Source organism: Coenobita brevimanus, chromosome 55 (genome assembly GCF_032717465.1).
Source record: "Coenobita brevimanus isolate Jiangsu-jjx chromosome 55, ASM3271746v2, whole genome shotgun sequence".
Lineage (NCBI taxonomy): Eukaryota > Metazoa > Arthropoda > Malacostraca > Decapoda > Coenobitidae > Coenobita > Coenobita brevimanus.
In genome coordinates this window covers 23,717,492-23,741,335 of record NC_137008.1, presented here as the reverse complement: position 1 = coordinate 23,741,335, position 23,844 = coordinate 23,717,492, and positions in this window count along the sequence as shown.

Genomic DNA, 23,844 nt, shown 5'->3' with positions numbered 1-23,844 from the left:
TACGGTTTCTTCATGCTGCCCAGTTATTTCTGACAAACTGTAGCAATCTCAAGGAAGATGAGCCAATGAATTTGATAGCCCGTCATTTCTGTCATACTACAAAACTGTAAAAAAAGCTCAACGCATAAAAATGGAAGAAAACTATAGACAAATTGTCACCAAGCAAGACATATGTAAATGGCAACGAAGTAAAGTTGTTTAGTAGTGCAATAATTATTTAATTGTCCATAGAGGTCGGTGTTTAATCGAAAAAATAATACAAATATATTACTTAGTTTATATCATTATAATAAGGTGCTGCCATATTTGACCATTCAGTTTATATGTGCTGAGTGTCAGGGAAAAGTGTGACTAAAGCATTTATGATGATATCTTATAGCACATTCTTGCAACAGCGAAACGAAAGCACCAGCTAAAATGATTGCTAATTCATTTTTTCCACGTCTGCATTAGAAATTACTTGTTTCCTGTTTGATTGCTGAAAGAAAAAAGAGAAAACAATCTGAACCACAATATGTGATCTATCGTATCTAGTTAATCAAAATTCTACCACTAAAATTTACATTTAATGATGTTTATATACATCCACACATTTCGCCCATTTTTACTTTTTCCGTCAGTCAGCATGTGACCTTTACCTATTTAGGGATAAGTCTGCTTCATCACTACTCTCTCTCTCTCTCTCTCTCTCTCTCTCTGCATTGGAATAGGTGACAAATTTTCCCCGGGGTAGACTGATTCCCCCGTCCCCCCCCCCCCTCCCACCTCATCCCACTAGCTACGCCTCTGCAAGGACTGTATTCCGGACTTTCTTCTTGACAATATATCTCCGAACGATTTCATTCACGGGAGACTATTCAACATGTCGGGTTGTATTTTCCATTTACCTCTCTAGCCTTAGGGTTTCTTAGCTGAACTGAAATGTGGGAACAGTAAATATAGAACCAGATAATGCACTGTGGCAGAATTCGATAACAGACACAGGCCAGAGATAACAGACCAGACCCTTCGAGACCGAGACTAAGACCAAGACCAAGAATTTATGTGTCTGCTGAATGAATGAAAAGTAGTGCAGGGGCTGCACTACTGGTCAGTTTTCACTGGCGTCTCGGCCCCTCGAGTGAGTGCACTAGTACCCCAATCACCCAGTTGCAGATTATGTATCGATGCGATACTCAACGTGAGTTGGATGAGGTCGAGGAGCTTCTTGGAAGACAATTACTAAGAAGAATGAAAGAGAGACGAGGACAATGGGGATATTTCCCGTGGCTAAAACTCAAGAGTATGGAGAGATCAGGGCCCACACCATGACTGTGACAATTTTGCTTCTCTTCCTGGCCCGTGCCAATCGTTTTCCAGGCACCCCAGGGCGCGGTCATAGCTCTCTACGGCTTTGCACACCGATGTCACAGCTTTTGAAAGTTTGTAATTTTTTAAACTTTTGAAAGTACGGTTTTGAAGTTATGATGTATGGTGTTGCATATTTTGTCAGTTCCATCGTACTCATGGATGGCTGTATCTTCTTCACGCGAAAGCTGGTTTTCAGAAGACTAATTTTCGCACTTCTGTCCGAGCTTTACTCGTGCCCAAGCGTTCCATACACAATATATTCATCTTCCGTTTCTCGTGAACAGTCGAGGGAGACTACCTATTTTTCAGGATAATTACACAAGAGACCGAAGGGGTTTCAGGATACAGAGGTGGGAAGCAGAAAATATTCATAAATATAAAAAATATATATATTATACTTCCATAAGTGCTCCAAATACTTCTTACGGTCGTACCCACTATTTGTTTATGAGAACAATTTTCATTAACTTTCCTTCTTGAAAGGGGCTCTCATTCGAGTCTGCTTACTGCCGTTCTTGCTACTACAGATGATTTATCGGCCCCCAGGTGGCCCCCCCACTCATAGGTGAATAAGTTGTATGAAATACAAGGGTGGCTATGAAACACTAGAAAATATTCTGATTTCATCTAAAAAGGTCACATAAGTCACTGCAGGCCTCCGTGATAGCCATTTGGAAGCTCTGAAGGGTCATCACTCGACAGGTTGGAAGCCACTGATGTCTGATTTGTCCCCCATCGTTGCAAAATCCTGGCTATGCCCCTGTCAGAGAGGAAATATATTTACAAAATTTAATGTGTGAACAACTGAACATCTAGGTGAAATATTTCCGCTTTCATTGCTTCTTTGGCATGAAGAAAGAATCTGTCTATCTATCTATTGTCAGACGCCTCAATCCCGTACGGAGTGGCCACAAACAAATCGCATCCACGTCGCCCTGTCCCCCGCCATTTCACTGTCCTGCTCCCAACTCACCCCCCCCCCCCTCCCTCATATACCTCTCCACTCCATCCCTCCATCTCATCCTCGGCCTCCCCCTCCCTCTCCCCCTTCCACGTCACTCACATACGCTCCCCTCGTCAGTCTCTCACCCTCCATCCTCTCCACATGGCCAAACCACCTCAGTGTGTTCCTTCTTACGCTTCCTATCACACCCACATCCACACCACAACGCTTCTTTATATCCTTATTTGTCAGCCTGTCTCTCCACGTGACTCCACAGGCTCCTCTTAAATAACTCATTTCCACTGCTCTCACTCTTGACTTGTGTCCTTCCAACATCGTCCAAGCTTCACTTCCATACGTCAGAGTTAGTATCACAATACTGTCATGCAGCAACTTTTTCACTTCCATGCTCAATTCCCTGTTTCTTATCACTGCTTTCAAGGAACCAAGAACCTTTCTTCCTTGTTTCACCCTTTCGAGCACTTCACCCTCCAAACTTCCATTCTTACTCATCACACTCCCCAAGTACTAAAATGTAATCACATTTTCCATTTCTTCACCATCCAACCTCACTGTACCTTCACTGACTTCACCTCTCTCAAAGACCATCATTTACTCTTCCCTATATTCACCTTTAGATTCCGTTTCTTACACACTCTTCCAAACTCATGCACCAAGCCTTGCAGCTCCCCTTCGTCTTCACTTAACAACACAGTGTCATCTGCAAACAAGAGTACAGGGTGTTTCCAAACAATACCCTCTCTCACTAGGGCCACTCCAACATCCACTGCCCTACCTTATATCACTTTTATTACCCCTTCCATGTATAGATTGAACAACCATGGAGACATGACACAGCCCTGTTTCAACCCAACCTTCAAAGAGAAAAATTCACTCAGTTCACCTTCCACACGCACTGCAGCCTTAGCACCATCATACATACTCTTCACAGCATTCAACCACTTCCCATCCACTCCATATATTCTTAACACTTTCCACAATCCTTGTCTATCCACCCTGTCATATGCTTTCTCCAAATCCATGAAGGCCGCTTTCTACTTCTTTCCCTTCTCTAGAAACTTTCCCACCAAAGATCTAAGAATGAATATCTGATCTACACAACCTCCTCCCTTCCTCAAGCCTCCCTGTTCCTCTCCAACTAATTCCTCTGTCATTTCCCTAACTCTGTCAATAAGTATCCTACCACTCACTTTTCCTATTACACTAAGAAGACAAATGCCCCTATGATTACCACACACTTCTTTTTCCCCTTAGGAAAATATAAATTTTTGTGTTACCTTTTCCGAGTGAACTAGCTAAACCTGTTGTGTACGTGTATGAAGGGTGCAGGGACTGCATACACCATACAATTATATGAAGTACACGGAGGTGAACAGAGCTGCAAACATGCGTGCATGCAAACAGAGATTATCAATGCGAGAATGGCCACGTCATGCATGCTCTCTCGACTCGCACCACTCTATCGGCGCTCGCACTTCGCAGGGCTCAGCTCATGCATCATCACCGTGGCGCTAGCCAGGCTGTATCAATAGACACTACAATGCTGTATGGCTCGCCGTGAATCGAATCAGCCATGATTTTTCTCCCTGTATGATCATAAATTCAGACCTTCTCTACGCTGCGATGCACTTTGTAATGCTGGTCTTGACCTGGTCTCAGGCCAAAACTTCGAGACCAGAAGCTTTGAGACCAAGATCAAGACCAAGACCACATCAAGCGAGACCAAGATCAAGACCAAGACCATATCAAACGTCTCGAGACCAGTCTCGAGACCAAGACCGGTCTCGAGACCTACAACACTGGTGTCAACATAATTACTCAAACACTTTTCATCCGGTTTTAACCAAACAGAGGAGGGGTTGAGGGTTGTAAATTTTTTATATCTTAAAAATATATATCAAAGGCCAAGGTCACATTCGAAATCAAGCGCTGACCGAGACAATTCAGTTTAAACAGATCTGAATAAAATTCTCATCAAAATTTAGTAGTCTGGAGGCCAGTTTTAAAACGTGGCTTTGATAAGGAGTTTTGGGCGCCGAAAATTCCAAAAGCAATGGACCCCCTACGGGTCTTACCTATACCCTCAGCGTACCTAAACACCCAGGTGCCAGTCTGGCATTGCGTCCTGAGACCCAGTAAAGGCCGTTAACTAAATGTATGTAAAATAAGCATATTTTCTCCCCAGATGAAAACGGAGCAGGAGATGTAGGATCTAATAGCACGTTTTCATGTATGTTCCAACGTTTCCTACTTTATTCCTTACTGTTTAGTATGTTTTTTATCAGCAAGATTACACAAAAATAACAATGACACACTTATTTTGGTGTTATTCGTATGAATACCACGAACAGCCATATTTCGAAAATAATTTGAAGATAAAAACCCCTAGATAAACAAGTGTTATACAGTTGACTTGTTATGCAAAAGTTTTCACTAACAAAATAATTGTTAAAACATGTAACACATAATCTTCATGGTGAACCAGTTTATCATCTCTAACAGCAATACCAATACAGCAGATGTCATCATCTGAGTCACTGTCCTTATCATATATTGTGCCAAGTATTAGGATGATTCAGGCATTAGTAATATATCAGATCTCTTTATCATCTGAGTCACTGTCTTCATCATCTTGTGCCCAAGGATTAAGAGAATTGTGGCACACATTATCCTCACTACAACAAATGCAACCCAACAGGTAACCTTTTGGCAAGGCAGAGAAGAAATGCCAAGAAAGTAAGCAGGTAGTATTTTATTATAGGTAGTTATTTATAGGTAATGCCAGGTAAGTATTTGATTCCCCATGGATTTCCTCGAAAGATAAATAGAAATAAAATACAAGTGATATTAACGTAGATGTGGTAACATGTATGTCTTTTTCTCCTAATTTGTGCCTATAGGTGCTTATAAAACACAAGCTCTATCTCAGCTCCGGACACATTTTCAGCCCGGCACCTGCCCTGGGGATGTTGTCGAAAGTCCATCGATGACAAAAAACACGGGTGCCACTTTTGGAATTTTGGGTGCGTAAAAACTCAATATTCTGGGTTTGGCCTCCAGACTATAGGGAATGTTTGAGGGTAAGGCAGGAATTAGAAAAAAAAATTGAGAACAACCAGTCAGAGGTCAAGGTGACAGGATAAGGGTAAATTTCTACCTGTGTGTGTGTGTGTGTGTGTGTGTGTGTGTGTGTGTGTGTGTGTGTGTGTGTGTGTGTGTGTGTGTGCGTGTGTGTGTGTTCTGAACAATGTCAAATGGTTTTTCAGACTTTAAATAAATATTTTATAAAATTTAGGTCAACCAACAAGTAACCGATTATTTGATTTATTTATTTACTTTTTTGAGAAATAAATCAATAGTTTAGGTCACAGGACAAGTTAAACCAATTTTTTCTACAGTTTAGACCAAACTTTGTGGAACTTAAGACAGGCATAAAAAGATTTATTTTGAGAACTATTATTCAAAGGCCATGGTTTCAGAGCAAAGTCATCTGAAACAGACTTGATCTGATATGAAATAGCTTAGTGGAAAGATTATGGACTAGGAAAGAATGAAGGGAATCGATTTTGAGAACAATTAGTCTGTGCTTCAGGTCACACAGCAATGTTAAGCTGTGCCCAGTGAGTCAGTGCATTACTAAAATGCCTAAAACAGTTTTCAGCTGGATGAATTGAGGATTACCCAAGTGGTTGACATCATGTTTTTGAGAACAAAGTCAAAGTCATAAGAAAGATTAGCTTGAAAAATCTTATCTCACCTACACTAAACGCAGTGGATGGTTGCAGGTATAAAGCGACGTGATATTGAGAACAGTCAGCCAAAGGTCAAGGTCGCAAAGAACTGTAAAACGTTAAAGTTAGTGGGCAACGTCTGTTGAAACAGTCTGATCTCTAATGAATCAACTGTGGCGGAAGGGTTAAGGGTTAGGCAAAATTGAAATGATTCGATTTTGAGAGTAATTTGTCGAGGGCCTAGATAACTGAGACGGGGCGCCTCGCTCTGCCTGGTCACAGGGCAAGAGGCGCGTGGCACCAGCATATGCAGCACATATGGCGTCACGGGTCCCGGGGGGGGGGGTACCATAAATGCCCCCACCTTCAGCCCCTCTCCCGGTGACGACTCAAGGTGCCTGGAACCACTGTCTGACTCTCTTCTTCTTCATTTCTGCAACATTCGTGGCCTTTCCTCTAACTTTCGCTCTGTTGAGCACCACCTCTCCTTCTCTAAACCTCCCCTTCTTTTCCTAACTGAGACTCAGCTGTCTGAGGCAACTGACAGCAAACCCTTTTCTGTATCCTCCTACTTTCTCTATACTCATTTCAAAGCCAAAGGTGGCTGTTGTGTATACATACACAACAACTTATCTTGCTCTCGTGTTCCTGAACTCAGTTCTTCCGAATTCTCTACACTCTGGCTTCAGCTTTCCTGTCATTCTCTGACTAAATATATCTGTGCTGTTTACTTATCTCCTAATTCTACTGACTATCAAAAATTCTTTGACTATCTTACTTCTACGATGGAACACATTCTATCCATTTCTCCTTTCTCTGAAATCTCCATTCTTGGAGATTTCAATGTTCACCACCACCTTTGGCTCTCCTCGTCTTTCACTGATCCACCTGGTGAACAAGCCTACACCTTTTCTATCCTTAATGACCTAGAGCAGCTTGTACAGCACCCTACCCCGATCCCTGATCACCTTGGAGAGAGCTCCAACATACTTGATCTCTTCCTTACAACTAATACTTCTGCTTACACTGTTAATCTTTTCTCTCCATTGGGCTCCTCCGATCACAACCTTATCACCTTAACCTGTCCTATCGCTCCGGTACGGCCTGCGGATCCTCCAAAAAAACGTCGTCTCTGGCACTCTGGAGCTGCAGATTGGGAGGCCCTCAGGCAGTACTTCTTTGATTTTCCCTGGAATGATTATTGCTTCCATGGCCGGAAGCCATCTGGGTGTGCCTTACGCATGATGGTTATTCTCTCGGACATGGAATCATACATTCATTTCTCATATCCTTTGACTAATGCAAGAAAGCCTTGGTTTAATCATGCTTGTTCTATTGCTGTCCACAACAAGGAAAGGGCCTATAAAAGGTACCGGAGCCAACCCACCCGTGAATCACATCTTTTATACATTTCTGCCCGGAATCGTGCTAAGTGTGTTCTTCGCTCTGCTAAAAATAATTTCATCCGTACAAAATGCTCTCAGCTCTCTAACTCGAACTCTTCCCGCTCCTTCTGGCACCTTGCCAAAAACCTTTCTAACAACTTTACCTCATCATCCTTCCCTCCTCTTTTCTACTCTGATGGCTCTGTAGCTATTTATTCTACTGATAAAGCAGATCTCTTCACTCAGACTTTCTCCTTCAATTCCACCTTAGACGATTCCGGTGCTGTTCCTCCATCACTTCCCCCCTCTGACTTCCTCATGGCTAACATTAAAATGTCTTCAGCTGATGTATTTTCTGCCATTGCTGGCCTCAGAAATAATAAGGCATATGGGCCTGATGGAGTCCCTCCTGTTGTTCTCAAGAACTGTGCTTCTATGCTTAAACCCTGCCTAGGCAAACTCTTTTGCCTTTGTCTGTCAACTTGTACCTTTCCTTCTTGCTGGAAGTTTGCTCTCATTCAGCCAGTCCCAAAGAAGGGTGACCATTCCCAACCCTCTAACTATCGTCCAATTGCTTTAACATCCTGTATCTCAAAAGTTTTTGAGTCTATTCTTAATAGAAAAATGTTAAAGCATCTTTCCTATCACAACCTTCTTTCTGATCGTCAATATGGGTTCCACCAGGGACGCCTCACAGGCGATCTTCTCACCTACCTTTCAGACTCCTGGTCATCCTCCTTTCGAGACTTTGGCGAAAGCTTTGCCATTGCACTTGATATCTCAAAGGCTTTCGATCGAGTCTGCCATAAATCTTTAATTTCCAAACTGCCCTCTTACGGTTTCTATTCTTCTATCTGTGCCTTCATCTCTAGCTTTCTTTCTGGTCGTTCTATAGCTGCTGTTGTAGATGGCTATCGTTCTTCTCCTAGATCTATTAACAGTGGTGTTCCTCAGGGCTCTGTCCTATCACCAACTCTCTTCATTTTATTCATCAATGACCTTCTAAGCTGTACATCTTACCCTATCCACCCATACACTGATGACTCCACCCTTCACCTTTCCATTCGATTCCCACAACATCCATCTCAACAGTTACTTCAACAGGCAAGGGATGAGGCTATGGCACACCTAATGTCTGACTTGGCTCGTATCTCTGACTGGGGTAAAAATAATCTGGTTGTTTTTAATGCATCAAAGACTCAGTTTTTGCACCTATCAACCCGACAAACTCTTCCACAGCTATACCCACTTATGTTTAATAATACTTAACTTAATCCTGCATCATCGTTGAACATGCTTGGGGTTTCATTTGCTCGGGACTTGTCTTGGAAAGATCATATTACATCTCTTGTAAAATCTGCTTCCAAGCGATTGGGTGTGCTAAGCCGACTCCGTTCCTTCTTTGCCCCTGCACAATTGTTGACTCTATACAGGGGTTTTATCCGCCCCTGTGTGGAGTACAACTCTCATGTGTGGGAAGGCTCCTCACATACAGCTCTTCTCAATAGGGTGGAGTCAAAGGCTTTTCGTCTCATTAACTCTCCCCCTCTTACTGACTCCCTTCAACCTCTGTCTCTTCGCCGCAATGTTGCATCTTTATCTCTTTTCTATTGCTACTTCAATGGTCACTGTTCCTCTGAACTGTCTGCGTGTATGCCTCCACTTCTACGACGGGCGCGTAGCACCCATCTAGCAGCAAACTCTCACCCCTTTTCTGTCCAACTCTGTAATGCAAGAGTTAACCGTTACTCCCAGTCCTTCATTTATGCAACAGGTCAACTCTGGAACTGTCTCCCTCTGTATTTCCTGCTTCCTATGATCTCCAGTCTTTCAAACGCAGTGGGTCCAGGCATCTCGAAATGAATGGATCTTGAATTTGGCTCTCTCTTGTATTTTGATTTTCTCTTGGAAGGAACAGTTTTGCGGGCTCATTGCCTTTGGTTCCTTCTTCCTCACAAAAAAATAAATAAATAAATTAAAAGGCGAAGTGGTAATATTTTTGCCTGCCCCCCTGTGTGTGTGTGTGTGTGTGTGTGTGTGTGTGTGTGAGAGAGAGAGAGAGAGAGAGAGAGTACCAGTTCCCAATATATCTCACAAACGACTTGAGCTGTCAACACGAAACTTTCAGGGTATCAAGATACGGCGAAAATCTTGGCCGAGTTTGAAAATGGGCACTGGGAGTCAAGGTCAGGGTTGCAAAAATGGCTGCCAAAGGTCAAATAGTTTTTATCTCATGAATGGCTTGAGCTATGAACATTAAACCTTCTGGGTATAAAGATATTGCCATAATTTCGGACTTAGCCAACAGCTTATTCCGGCGTGCGATTAGCATTCGGCTCCCGAATGTTTTTTTTTAATTGGCTGAGAAATCTCCCTAGCACCTATTACTTGGCAGTTCATTTTGGGTAGAGCTGGTAAGTATGAATTTGTGCGCTATTTATGTTGATAATGTTGATATGAGAATTATTTAAATGATGCAGAAAAGTGTAGTAAGAAGTAATAAGCAAAATAAATCGCTTAGGAAGAGGTGTGAGGGAGCTTCCTCAAGTGACGAGAATACGGCCCTTATGTTTTAAACACTGAAGTTTGCACGGAAAGCTAAAATATTAATCATGGATGTTGTAGGTCCAATGGAGAGCTGAGAGTCCATGTTGTTGTGGTGGGCATTTCAATCAAGTGGTGGTGTTGGAGAGGGTCAGTTTGCCTAGGAAGGGTTAGTCCCTTTGAGATGTAATTATAGACGAGTTTTTATTGATAATATTCTTGTCATTTCTACAGGATTGAATAAACTTTAAGATCGACCTTGGGACTAAATAAACGTAGGAACACCCTTCATTACTTATCCACTACGAAAGGACTTTCCTACATTGAACAGAATATTCTGGAAGTACCAGGAATCACTCAAAAACTGACAACATCATATTCCGTGGGTTATGTTGCATTACATGCAAGGTGTGATAGGTACTACTGTCACCTAAAAAAACTAAAGGGGATTGATTTTTTTTTCTTGTTTGGTTGTACTGTTATTTGGCAAAGATCAGTTTTACGGCCTTTCAGCATTTCGTTCCTTTTCTCTGCTTAACTCATTTGACCCGATGGCACATTTATAATTTATTCTTTCATATCACAGAAAGAGTACTGAAAGAGTACTCCAACTTCGGGTTGGAGAGGTTTGATATTCGTATGCCTTCAATAACCCCTTCACTATACGGGGATCTCATCAGATATGCATGAACCTCAGATTGCAGGTACAGCTAAGATTATAGTGGTCATAAACGAAGGCGTGTCGCGTAGGAAGCGGTCATGCTGAGTATGGGTAAGCAAACAACCTGAAGGAGTGTATATAAATAAATAAATAGATAAATCCTTATGAACCTCGGCACCCCCTAAAAAAGCAGGGAAAGACCAAGTGATTATGTCCTGTTCTTTCCTACGTGCTCTGCCCTGTCCTGGCCTGCGCTTGTCATCTGGGCCAAGTTTTACCAGTGTTAAAAATACTTTGGTGTCTTCCTCTTAATTCCGATCTTGGAATGCATGTCATGGAACGGGAATTAATTTGTGCATGTAGGAGTAACTCTTATTAGCGTTGTTTATGAGGCAGCCCCTGATTAGTGGGATGGTCTAATTGTCTGAAGTATTATGCACTTTAGAATCGTTATTGTTTTCATTTACATTTTACATGAAGATTCTTGAAGCTACCCAGTCATTGTTAACAAACTGCAGCAGTCTCAAGGAAGATGAAGAAATGAATTTGATGATTCCCTTATTTCTATCATACTGCAAAACTACGATAAAATTTCAGTCAAATAGAAATGAGAGAAAATTAAATACAAATGTAACCAAGCACGAAGTGTCACATGGCAATGACAATGGACTAAAGTATTTTCTTAGAACAATTATAATTTAATTATCCACAGAGGAACGTTACTATTATTTTTTTCTTTTATTTCTTATATTATTATGATTACCTACTGCCACATTTGACCACTCAGTTCTTGTATGTTGGGTGTGTCTGAAGTCAGGTATACGTGTACTGTACTTCAATAGTTTATGATATCATATCACACGTACTTGTAACAAAGAAACCAAAACACTAGCTAAAATGCGTGGCAATTTATTTTGCCCACGAATGCACTAGTAACTAGCTAAGGACTTCATTTCCGGAAAAAACCATTGATGAACCAAATTATGTGATGTAGCCTATCGAGTTAATGAAAGCGCTAACACTGAATCCGACATTTATTACCTCCGCCAAGGAGGTTATGCTTCATCCCGGGTTGGTCTGTTTGTCTGTCTGTTACCAGGATTTAAAAAAAGAAGAAAAAAGAAAGAAAACTTATGAACGGATTTTGATTAAATTTTGTGGATGGATGGGCCATGGGTCAAGGAATAAATGGCTGAATTTCGGACAGGATCCGGATCCGGATCCATATCCTATACTCACTGATTCGGATCCGGATCCAGATCCTGTATTCACGGATCTGGATCCGGTATTACCCATAAACCTATTAACAGATTTTGATGAAATTTTGTGGAAGGGTCGGCCGTGGGGCAAGGAAGAAGTGATTAAATTTGGGGACGGATCCGGATCCGGAGTATCCCGCAGAATATCTCCAAAATTTCTCATTGAATTTCAATGAAATCTTGTGGAAAGGTGGGCCATAGACCAAGAAAGACGTGCTTAAATTTTGGGGACGGATCCGGATGCGTTTTAATGGAGGTGTCATTGTCGAAGGTATGCACCCTCTGACTGCTTTCTAGTAAATTTTTATGTACTTACATAAAATCTCATCCATTTTCTAGTTACAGAAACTCCATCTTTCTCCACGTCACCGTGTTCCATTTACCAAGTCAACAATTAAGTGCTGCATCTCTCTCTCTCTCTCTCTCTCTCTCTCTCTCTCTCTCTCTCTCTCTCATTTTTAATGGAAGGGAGAAGGAACCAATGGCTAGATGTCCGCAAAATTGTTCCCTCCTCCCCCCTCCCCCCCAAAAAAAAAAGAGGATCATATTAAGGTTCAGTTCGTTTCGAGAAATCTGGACACATTGCGCTTAAAAGAGTGGAGGTCGCAATCAGAAGGAAACAAAGAGAGAGATAGTTCCAGATTTCACCTGGTGTATGCACGAAGGACTGCGAGTATCGTGTTTTTCTTTTTTTCACCAGTGGCCTATAAACCCCTAGAATGACCAATGTTTCCCTTAGTCGCATTTTCTCCATGGGCCAATTTTTCCACACGGTCCTATTTTCTCGATTGAAGTACCTCAAATCCCCACAGAGACCTATTTCCTTTTATGAAGCTATTTCCTCCATGAACCTCTCTTACTCACTGAACCCGTGTTTCCACTGAAGTCCATTTACCCGAGAGGTGTGTCCCCCCTGCTCATGTTTTCTCAAATATATCTGTTCCAACCAAGGACCAATTAACATCATAGACCTATTCCGCCATTCACCCACGCACTCATATACCTACCCACTCATCCAGTACAGTAAGAACAGTAAGACTGTATCCTAGTTTGTCCCAAGGGAATCCACACATCGACCCACCCATCCAATTAGCCCACACACCCCACCCACGTTCTCAACCTAACTGACCTCCCAAACCTGTTCACTCACCCACATCACCCTGCTCACCCTCCCGACCTACTTTGCCTTCCACACCCACCCACCCTACCCGTCCACCTACCCGCCTACCCACCCAACCACCAAGCTTGGATCATCACAAGATAACTGTAACTTTACACAAACACACAAACAAACAAACAAAAACAGACATGGAAGCGAACAGAAAGAAGCGCAACTTCTGTTATAGTTTAGAAACAGAGAGAATGCAGGTAGACAGCAAGGTGAAAATAGATTATGTCGGTAATTCTGAGGCTACGAGGAGGCTTGATAGATAAAATAATAATAATAATAATAATAATAATAATAGTAATAATAATAATAATAATAATAATAGTAATAATAATAATAATAATAATAATAGTAATAATAATAATAAATCAGCGTGTAAAAATGGGAAGTATGCAAATTAATGAAGCTAGGAAAATGGCACGCATCGAAATCAGTGGATGAGTTCCTGAATAAGTATATCCGGAGCTCATCACACCGGTTTCTTGTTCCCATTTTCAGTTTAACACTCAACGGACTGACGCTATTTCGCAAGTTCATGTTAGCCACATTTCTAAAGAAAATATATACAAACGGTTAGGCTATGATTGTGAGTTGGATCCAGGAATCCAAGGGCTTCAATAGTGTGAGAAAGAATGTCTCGCCCATTTCATTGGCACTCTCTTGAGTGTGCACCCCTTCATGCTTTTTTTTTTTTTTCTAAACCCTACCACACTACATCCTTAGGTGGGAAGAAACGTCAAGTTGACTGTTGATGATGATGATGATGATGATGATGATGTTGAAAGCACTGCTGAATTTCCATTATGAGTCTCCAAGAGTATATGGGCATACATGATGACTATTGCTGCACGTGAGCGGTGGTAAGACAGGAGGATCCGGTAAGTAGAGCCAAGGGCCGAGGCATGACTCGATGAGACACTAAGCCCTGACATAACCCGCCAGAATGACACATAACTTCTGCCCGCACGAGTTGGTGCCGGCCGTTGCCGTTACTCCCACATTCATGGAGGACTCCATTATGTGTTCAAGGTTCTCTTTCCTTACATGACAATGTTAGCTTGGCTCTACTTGCATCAAGTTGCGTTGCGTTGTACTGTTTTGCTGATTAATTTTGTTACGGGTTCCGTATTAAAAATAATGCAAAATATCTGGGTCACTATGTGTCCATTCATCAGGTGTATGAATTCATCATTAAGATACTGCATGCTATAAACTTCAAGGATGGAGAGGTTTGAGGTCACAGCAGGGGGTGCATAACTATCAACAAGGGTGCAATAATATTTTTTCACGTTGCTGTCATCTGATCAACCAATTCTTTATGTAATTTTATCATATTCTATTTCTATCTTGCCTGCCCTAAAGAATTATGCACTACTTTCCATGATACTGAAGATTAACTCTTCTTAAGAAATTTAATACTTTAGTAATTCTACTTAAAAATAAACCTCCACAAATCGTGGAATTTATCAAGAAATTTGGACAGTAAATAATCTGTCAAGCTCATGTCAAGGCCAAGTGTGCCCAGTATAAAATTTGAGCCGGAGACGCGTATGTTAGGCTACATATGGTTTGGATCTGCACAAGCAAAATAGGGGCTAAACAGCCCTGTTGTAAACAGTTGTGAAGGAATTCTAAAACAGTGAGGTTGTGCATAGGATCCGTAGTTGACGACACCACCTCAGCGTTGATCAAGTTTAAACGAAAGTCGGCGACTTGGTTAACAAGTCAGGCACGAGTGAAGCAATTCCTATTTTTTAAGAACAAACCTTCGAAAGTCATTTTCATAGGACGAAATAACATGTTCATCTCAGACTAGTTGCGAGGCCAGGGTGTTGCACTCTATAATAGGAGCCCCCACAAACTGGAAAAAGATGCCACCACTTGCCAGATTACTTAATGTAAAGTGCAAAAGTGGGGTCAACTTGAATTACCCTCTGTTATACTATTTTGTGTTACTCAACTGAAAATAGGATATTTATTGATTTATCTACATATAATACTGGAGAAAAAATAGCTTCGTTTTCAAAATTGAAACGGAAGATTGCGTTCATCTCAGTTTTAGGAGTGTCAAAATGCGAGTATTATGTTGCCTGAGTATTGATCACTGTCATGTGTTTAGGTCGTGAATATACATCTGTGAGGAAAAATGGTAAATGATTATAACGATATTGTATCTTACATAAATGAAGGAAATATGGCACTTAAACAATCGAAGGTTGTTTGAACTCACTGAGCTCATGTGGAGGTGCGTAGTTTGTGTGCTCGCCGCCAGGGACCCAAGGCGGTGCTGATGATGTGTATACACCACTCCTGACGCCTGCACCTTTTGAAATCAGCCGATAAATCCAGAAAATATAGTGCCATGGTCGACTGCCCAGCTAAAATATATGTGGAGAAATAGACTGTAGCAGAACTGAGACGTTTTCTCAAAGCAAGAGGACTACCGTGCCTTTTAAAACTCGAGTCACTGATCTCGGCTACTTAAGATTTCAGCTGTACAATTCTTACTATTGTTAAGTGTAGGCCTATAATGGATAGAATCATGTCAGGATTTGCCAAATGAAAGATTACGATCTTTGGAAACTGTATGACGAATTTTTCGAACAACTGAGATTCATAACACTTGGTAAAAATGTGCTGAATGCAAACACACACAATAAGCTTTCATAACTTTTAATAAACTCTATGGAGAACTTTTTGGCGTAAATCTCTTCTAGAGCATCAGTAAAATATCTAAGATGAATATAATACTAGTATAATGCTTTATACATGAGTAATAATCCCGACAGGAATTTTTTTAAAGAAGGTACTCCAGCCCTGAGCGAGTAGTGACCCCATGCTATTTAGTGATCCAGCGAACACTGGCAACTTCGGGAGTTTCTGTGGGCTCCAATTGATCCTTCATTTTCTAAATGGTGTATTTGTATTATGACTTCCTGAATGAGTTTACATTATTATGAAAAATATCAAGGGGTACCTGGTCTTTGGTAAACAAATATTTTAACAGGTCGATAGATTAATCCGCCACATGCGGGCCACTTCAAGCCCTAAGTGTGACCCCCGTGCCGGCCAATTTTTTTTTTTTTTTTTTTTTTAGGCTAAAATGATAGATTTTGATGTGAAAAAAAAAATGAATATGACCACAAAAAAAACTCACCGGAGGCTGGAAGTGAGTTTTTCGTGGTCCATCCGGCCACCCGCAAATGTAAGCGAGCGGGGAATCCCCAGTGGCGGTGAGAGAAAACGCATTTTCTATGCAAGGTAAACTCAGGTATTCTTGTCAAAGTGACTCAGGGAAGGTATAGGAATGGTCTTAACACTTTTCTGTCCACTTCACCCCCCCAAAAAAAAAAATTTATTTTATAAAGAAATCGTGTTTTTGGGGGGAAAAAATCACTCATGCAACACTATACGTATCACTGTGAATGCACTGTCTTACAGTTACGAGAAAATATGCATAACTTGACTTCACAGTATACAGCCCTTTCACTTACAGTAAATTATTTACAACATGCCTTCAATATACACAGACATTACCAGAGTATGTTTGATTATCTCACTGTGAATACATAGTCTACCACTTACGAGAACATACATAAAACTTTACTCCACAATGTTCAGTCCTTACACTTACGAGAAAATATTTACAACATGTCATCACTGTATGCAGTACTGATAACACTTTCTGAGCGTCTTTTTTTCGTATTTACAACACTTTTTGAGCGTCTTTTAATCGCTCGTCATTACCACACTATTGTTTCTCAATAGTTAGCGAGAGTGTGGTACTCCTCGAAGCATGGGTATACACACAGTCCTACATCACACTCTGCACACACTACCTTGAGGCCTTCCACTTAGTTCATGGCTTTACTGTGCTTTTTGCACACACGTGACACCTCCGCTGGGGATTCTGACATGTTCCACTTGGAGGGACAAATTTGGGGAAGTGTATAGAGATGAGGTGGAGAGGTGTGGTGGCGGTGTGGCGGTGGCAACCAGTACTTCTATCTTCCCCATATTCCCCCACTATTTCCCGCACCAGCTCGCGAATATAGCCCTCGAAGGTCTCCTGGATGCCAGTGGTATGTGCGTGGAAATAGTGAGCGTTGAGGATGGTGATGTCGAGGAGATGGAAGAATAATTTTTTATACCACTTCATCGTGGGCCTGGCACAGTTAACGCTGGAAATCATGGCGTCTGATTGATACACCTGTCGCATATTCACATTGTACGCCAAGACAGGTTCTGGTTTCCAAATGTGGTGCCGCCCTTCTGCCCTGTAATCTACACTGTCTGTGTGGTGTACATGGGGCCAATGAACAGACAAGAGGAGGAATACTTCGCGATTGTGGTGCCATGCTGTTGCAAGGATATTATGTGATTTGTAAAAACAACCTCGTTTTTCTGAAGCTTCCTTCCCCCTTCACCATGTGCCGACGGTTCTTCTTTACAATGCCAAGCAGACCAGTTTCCTGCAGGTGAAGGTACCTGGTGAGAAGGGGGCTTGTGTACCAATTATCGAGGTATAAGACGTGTCCACGATGAAAGTATTCCTCGATCATCGTTTTTACCAGAGCCCCTGAGAGTCCCAAACTTCTATCATCTGTGATGTCCATTTGAACACCTGTGTACAGGACTATGTCTTGCACATACCCAGTCTTACAGTCGCACATCACGAAGATTTTGAAGCCAAAGCTGTGTCTTTTGCTGGGGATATACTGACGAAAAGCAGTATTACCTCTACATAGCACTAAACTCTCGTCTCTGACGAGGTGTCGGTATGGAGGGAAAGAGGTATGGTATTTCTCTCGAAGGTGATCAAAAACCAGACGTATTCTCCTCATCCTGTCCGTGTTGTTTGCATTAGCAGGGTCAAGGGTGTAAAAAAAATGAAGGCGGCTCAGGATGTACTGAAAACAATTCCTTCCCATCACCTTGCCAAAAAATAGTGTCACCATTACTGGATCCACAGTCCAATACGAAGGAAGCTGATTTTTTTTCAATAACCCCATCAAAAGCACAAGTGCTAGGAACACATACATTGCACACAGGGTCACGTCAGGTTCAAACAATCGGCTGTGTCGTGTCTGTGTTGTTCCCCCACATTCTAATGCAGCAAAGACGTTGGTCAGGGCCACAGTCTTCAAAACAAACTCCACAGGAAAGTAGTTCCTGAAAAAGTCAAGCCTACTGGAGGTATGGTGAAGTTCAGGGACTCTACACCCGGCCCCATTTTCATGGGTGAACGGGTGAATGTGGGGGACAAAGTCACTACCGTCCTCCCACTCCCATGTCGTTTCCTCCTCATCATCATCAGCTCTGTGTTCTTTGGGCTATGGGGAAGCATGGGGAAGTGTGGGGAATGGGGGAAGAGTTTCACGTGAGGTGCTGGGTGTGGGCAAGGCGGGAAGACTTTGTCCTGAGGCGCTGGGCCGAGCTGGGTCACATGGTGGCAAGGGAGAGCGTGGGCGTGATGAGTCACTGTCCCCCAACAATGGAACTTTCCCAAATCTTCAAAGCTAGGAATAGCGCCGCTACTATTTTAATAGCGATAGTGGTAACGCCATTACTTTTCTTAGCCAGTATCAGAACTGAGAGCACCGCTACTTTTTGGTCGTACTCACACGTTACCGCGCTGCTCGCTACTCACGCGACAATTACAGGTCCGGAGTAGGTGAGTACAATGATATGCCAACGGTTTGGTTCTATTTATTAATGACGAAAAATAATACTTTCGTCAATTCTGTCAATTAATGTTGTTTGTTCTACATTACAGCAGTAATATATTAATTATTACTTATTAGTAATGTACTTTAATTAGACAGGAATTTGCTAGTTAATTATCGATCATTTATATTAAGTAAAAAAAAATAAGGATGTTAGCTAGATGTAGGCAAAACACACACACACACACACACACACACACACACACACACACTGCTCGCTGGTGCAGTGGTAACGTTCTCGCTTGCCATCTGGTAGACGGGAGATCGCGCCTCGCTCAGGTTGCGAAAAGTTTCACTGACGAAGTGGGTGGTTACTGTCTCCCATGAGCAAGGGGATGGGTGTGTGCATATGTGAAGGTCACAGCCTTGCCCTTAGATCGGACTATATGAGCTCTCAGCTCCCTTCCGGGAGGGTAAAAGCTGACGATCACGACCATAAGGTGATCCTGACCGACCCGGTGAATTACACACACACACACCTCACTATCCCGGTCTCTAACTCCCGCTCTCTCCCTCACTCTCTCTTTCAGACTAATTCTTACTTACTACGTTATTATTTCGTAACAGTTTGTGTCTTTCAGTTTAAAGTAGTGGAAAAAAACATTGCTATTGCATAAATAGTCTTTAAAGGAAAGCCCCAGTTCATTTTTACTTTCGTTATCGTACATATCTTAAATAGGTATCACTGCAAATACAATAAATCTATATGTATAAGTGGTAGGCCACATGTTTTTTGCCTTTTATTTACGTATTTTACTTTCAGTAGGTATACTAGGTAACAATGTAAAAGAACATTTGTTACATTATACAGTAAATAGCTTTTTTCTGTACCTTTGGCTCAAAAGTTTCATTAAAGTGACACCGATATGTATATGATTTTTTTTTTTCAATATAAGTGTACAGTATACTGACATTACTGGTACACAACATAACCACTCAGACTGACTAATATTATCAAAACAATATATAGTGTATTGCTATATGACAAATTTTTGTTAACCTTTCCTTTGTCTACCATTTTCTTATCCAAAGTAGCGGGAGTGGGAGCGGGAGCGCCACTACATTTCGTATCAAGTAGCAAAACCAGTAACGCCACTACTTTTTCGAGCTAGTAACGGGAATTTTGAATGCCACTACTTCTTATTAGTAGTGTTCCCAGCATTGCAAATCTTCCATGCTTCCTCCTCACACTTTCCTCCCCACGTGGTGAAATCCTTTGCCTCCCCAACCACACCTCAACTGCAGGAGTACCTTCCTCCTCCCTTTCCCTGTGACGTGCAAGACGACGACATGCAGGTAGCATCCTACCATGTGTTGCCCTAGTGTAGCTCGCATATCTTGATTTTCTAGGTGAGTGAATTTTGTCATCACTACTACTTTCCTCCTCAGGCTGGATGTAGTCCTTATAATGCACGTCGTCATCCTCCAAATCGCTTTCTCCAGTGTAGGGAACCCTCAGGAGGTCCTGAATCTCCTCATCAGAGAGACTGCAGTGAGACATCACTGCACTGTATGACTGACACAAGCAGAGTGAGGCAGGAGTGCATGAGTGTATGGGCCAGGCCGCCTGAGAGCAGATAGAGGAAGGGTTGCCCTACAAGCACACCAGTTTTTGTGCGCCTAGCTTGAAAATTGCAGTCACAATGAATTTTTGAAATCAAGACCGTTTTAAAACGGCACTGGCACTGAGCGCGCAATTACATTAGACCGTTTTAAAACGGCACCGGCACAGGGTGGGTTAAGGAATGTATAATAAATCAAAAGGCTATGTAGGTTGGTTTACATTGTTGTATAAGTTGATATAACTACGGAGCAAGAGAGAGAGAGAGAGAGAGAGAGAGAGAGAGAAAGAGAAAGTGGGGGGGATAAGTCACTTATGTATTGTCAGTGGTAAGCATAGACAGCAAGAATTAAAATAGTTTCTGGTATATGTCAACAGCATGGTATCAATATACAGTACAGTATGAGTATAACACCATGAAGTACAAAGTTTTGTCCCACAACCCTTGCCGTCATCACTGATCTTGTAACAACCGATGATCTTACTTTGCTGTAGCAAGTTATTAGTACCATCAGTCTGACTGTCTCTAACATCACCACCATTAACTTAACTAATGTCACATTCAATTAGTTCGCCCGAGAACTGAAGAGAATTGTCTACGAAAAAAAAAAAAAAGACAAAATAGAAAATTGTGGTTGTAAGTGCGGATAGCAATATCAGTATCTCGACCATTCCTACCACTGTTACTTGTCATTACTATCATCAATACTTATACCACTGCTAGTTATACCATGACCACTACACACACACACACCACCACTGTCTACCCCACTACCAACATAACTGCCACTTTTTTTGACCTTACAGTAGTGGGAAGAAAAGATCAGGTAACCACATTAAATGCTGACGATCATCAAGAAAGTACTTATACACTACAAAATACTCATGTCAAACCTTGACCTTATCTTGTGACCTTTGCCTTTGATTGAATCTTCTCAAAATCTAATCCATCTGTCTTATCCTAAGCCCTTCCACCAAGTTTGCCCTAATTTGGGTAAAAACCTTTAGTTGACATTGTCATATGACCTTGATCTTTGACCTATTGCTCTAAACAAATGATCTTGAATGGCACTCAGTATTTTCACAAACTTTGGTCGAAATCAGATAAGAAATGCTTTATTTGCTCACACATTTGGTATGGCATGCACACACGACTCGACCGTTAACCTTCAACATTTTTTTTATCTTTACCCCAGTGTTTTTAAATGTAACACGTTTTCTTGATTTACCCTAAGCAATTATACATTGATTCATATAAATTGGATTTTTAAAAATGTTACGTTAACTCTGACTTGTGATCTTGCTCACTGCTCTGTGTTTTTCATTAAAGAAATATGTACCACTGGACTGATTCTCAGTCTTTCATCAGGTTTGGTTACAATCGTATAAAATCTAAGAATGCTTGTTCACGATAACTCGGCCCACCACCTACCAACAGTTCGGTTGCTTACATTGTCAGTCAGTCAGTGACAGAGTGAGATGCTGAGATGCTTGTGGGCATCTAAAAAGCCTGTTGTCCATTATGATTCTGTCCAGCACCTCTCACTGCCAGCACGTCATGATAATGGATGTTTTCGTTATCTGCAGGCAGAAGCAGATAACCTCTACATTTGGGCCATCAGGAGAACAGCGCAGTCCCTCTCTGTCTCCTTCCCTTATACACAAACTGCCTTAGCCTCACCTTTGTGTTCTTCCTGCTATAGTTATTTTACTATCCTGGACCAAATTTAGTCCTTATGCACCTTATTTCACGTACCTCAGGTGCTGAAAATAACGATACTCCTCCGCTACACCTTTTGCACAGGACTTCACCGTGATTAGCATCTAATAATCTATATTCGTGTGTGTGTGTGTGTGTGTGTGTGTGTGTGTGTGTTACAGTTTATCCAAAGAAGAAGGAAGCAAATGCCAGGAGCCCGCACACTGTTTCCTCCAAGAAAAAAAAAAAAAAAAGCCAAGTTCAATATCCATTCATGTAATTTCGTGATGCCTTGACACACTGCGTTTGAAAGACCGGAGATCATAGGCAGCAGGAAATACAAATTGAGGGAGAAGGTTCCAGAACTGACCTGTTGAATACAAGAAGGACTGAGAGTAACTGATAACTTATGCTTTAGAGAGTTGGACAGGAAAAGGGTGAGAATTTGTTGCTAAACGGGTGCTACGCGCTCATGCAGTGGTGAAGGGATACAAGCAGACAGTTCAGAGGAGCAATGACCATTGAAGTAGTGATAGAAAAGAGATACAGTTGCAACTGTGTGGCAAAGAGCCAGAGGTTGAAGGGAACAAGTAAGAGGAGAGTTAATGAGACGAAAAGCCTTAGACTCCACCTTGTTGAGAAGAACTGTATGTGGGGAGAATCTCCGGGGAGTTGTACTCTACTCATTGGAGAATAAAATCCAGGTAAAAAGTCAACAATTGTGCACCGGGTGAAGAAGGCGCAGAGACGGGCTAGCACAACTAATCTCTTAGAAGCAGATTTTGCAAGAGAGGCAATATGATCTGTCCAAGATAAATCCCGAGAGAATGAAACCCCAAGTATGTTCAAAGATGATACAGGATTGAGATGGACATTGTTAAAAATTAGAGAATACTCCTGTGGAAGATTTTGTTCGGTTCATAGATGTAAGGACTGAGTTTTTAATACATTAAAAACACAATGACTACTTTTACCCTTATTAGAGTTATGAGCCAACTCAGACATTAGGTGTGCCATTGCCTCATCCCATGTTTGTTGAAGTAAGTGCTGAGATGGAAGCTGCAGCAAGCAAATGGAAAAGTGAGGGGTTGAGTCATCAACGTATGAGTTGCTAGGGTTAGATGTACAGATTAGGAGGTCATTGATGAGTAAAAGGAAGAGAGTTGGTAACAGGACAGAGTCCTGAGGAACACTACTATTCAGAGTTCTATTACAAGAACAAAGGCCGTCTTCAACAGCTGCTATAGAACGACCAGGAAGCTAGAGATGAAACCGTAAGAGGGCAGTTTGAAAATTAAAGATTTATGCCAGACTCTATCAAAAGCCTTTGAGATGTCAAGTGCAGAGCTGTCGCCAAAGTCCCGAAAAGTGGATGACCAGGAGTCTGAATGGTAGATGAGATCGTCAGTGGAGCGTCCCTGACGGAACCCATACTGATGATCAGAAAGAAGGTTATGATAGGATAAGTGCTTTATTTATTTTTTGATACGAATAGACTCGAAAACTTCTGAAACACAGGATGTTAATGCTATTGGACGATAGTTAAAGGGTTGAGAATGGTCACCATTCCTTGAGACAGGCTGAATGAGAGCAAACTTCCGGCAAGAAGGAAAGGTACAGGTTGACAAAGATGAAAGAGTTTACCTAGGCAGGGTGTAAGCCCAGAAACACAGTTCTTGAGAACAACAGGAGGGACTCCATCAGCCCCATATGCTTTGTTAGTACTGCGGACATTGAGAAATTTTAATGTCACCCATAATGAAGTCAGAAGGGGGGGGGGGAAGTGATGGAGGAAC